This window comes from Engraulis encrasicolus, chromosome 17 (assembly GCF_034702125.1).
Source record: "Engraulis encrasicolus isolate BLACKSEA-1 chromosome 17, IST_EnEncr_1.0, whole genome shotgun sequence".
NCBI classification, from domain to species: Eukaryota; Metazoa; Chordata; class Actinopteri; order Clupeiformes; family Engraulidae; genus Engraulis; species Engraulis encrasicolus.
In genome coordinates, this window is record NC_085873.1 from 12281326 (window position 1) to 12283334 (window position 2009).

Sequence of the window (2009 nt, forward strand, 5' to 3'; positions counted from 1 at the left end):
TGAATGTATTTTGTGGGTGGCCTTTCAGATGACTTAGTCCTGGGCCAGGTCAAAGCTGCCAGCAGCCCTGGGTCAATGAATCGCCATACATGCATTGCTATAATGGCTTGAAGATGAAAGAGAAAGATGATGAAGGGGAAAATGGAGGGCATGGGTCGAGAGCACATCCCCATCAGCTCATCTTTTATCTTTTATCAAGAATGTATTCCAAGGGAGACACTACGCCGAATTCTCTTTTATAATACGACTTGCTCTTCCAACTAGTAGACAATGGCCCTTGTTTCCCTATTGCTTTATGAATTGGATGTGAAGAACAAAGAACAGTGGCTAACTGTTGAACAACAGATGCTTCCACATGACAATTATTATCTTCCAAATGCTGGTTAATTGCTGCTATACTACCCGGCACAGAGACAGCTCCAATGAGATGTTCTAGGCCCTCGAGCAATTCATTTACAGCTGCACTCGAGACTAAACATGTATGTTCCAATTTAAGCAAAAGTGAAGCTAATTTCAGTTCAACTTCCTTTTCCAAATCTCTTGATTCTTCAGTGGCTGGCTCTATTTCTTCATTCAAGTCGTAGTCAGGCGGATTGGGAATGAGTGATGTGACAACTATTCCCCTTTTAAAGTCATTAATTGTGCATGACTGATGTTTTCTCAATTTATGGCTCAGGAAACTGCTGTATATGTTGGTTTTGAAAGAGCAACCATTAAATATACATGGGACTACTTCATATTTCCTCAGATGTTCATGGAAATGTTGAAAAAAACGTGCTCAGTAGAAAGCTGATTGTTTCCACAAATGTAACACTTGAAAGAGTGTCTTTGTTGGGACTCCAGAGAAGAATGATTTCTAGAGAGATGTTTCTGAAGACCATTCCATGTCTTGGACGAACAGGGACATTGTGCAGTTGCATGGATAGGGACGCCGCCTACCGTGAAACTGATGGTCACGTCTCAAGTGCTTCAGTATCTCAGATCTTATTGAAAAATGCTTGCTGCATTCTTTGCATTTTCACATCCAACCTGAAAAAAGAAAAGCATACCAGTAAATATTTAGAAAATGCAATGAGCAGAAATCTTAAATAAGTTTTGTTTAGTTTTAGACTGACTGTCTAATCTAAAGTATATACTTAAAACAATGCTGAGTCTAGCGTAAAGAACATTGTGCTGCACTTTTTGTATTCTAAAGATTTACAAAGAAACTAATAAATTAATAACCCCCCACACACACACACACACACACACACAGTAACACACAGGTTGTGGGCGTCGCTCGTACGAGCGGAAATTTACAATGGGCGAGTAGGCTACACTGGACTCGAGAGAAAGACATGGAGCTGTCTGAAGGGAAAACCGTGTGTGTGTGTGAATCCCCAAATGTTGCTTCTGACCGCCCAGCAACACTTTTTTTTCTGAACGTAGCAACACAACATTTCTACTGGCTCAACGTTATAACAATGGGCGCGTGTGGTCACTTCATGAGAAACCGGACAGCATGCCACGACATAGCCTATCTCTAAAACACAATGCATTCGGGAAACGTAGTTCTTAACCTACAGTAAATGGGGCCGTGAACGAAATGCGTTTAAACCACTCGAAGACCCGAACAAAAAGTTTTGTTCTAACTTGTGTGAGTTAACAAGGAGATTACCGAGTGCCCTCTGCAACTGTTTAAACAGGGGAGAAACGTGACTGCACCTACGCGAACCATGGCGACCACTCAGAAACATCACCGACCATAGGCTACCATTCAAATATGCATGCACTCAGCAGTCTCGCTGCCATAAAACACACTTTTTACAATCACAGTTTTACATGGGTGCACTTTAAACATACACACGGGCACACTTTTCACAAACAAGATGAAGTAGCCTAGGCTTAATTGCTAATATGGCTTAACGTTTGTTGAGCTAGTCAAGTTCACGGTGTAGCCGAGCTAACAGTGGTGGAAGCGATTGGTATGGTAACCTTGCGAATAATATGCCTACCTTGATTAATTCCGG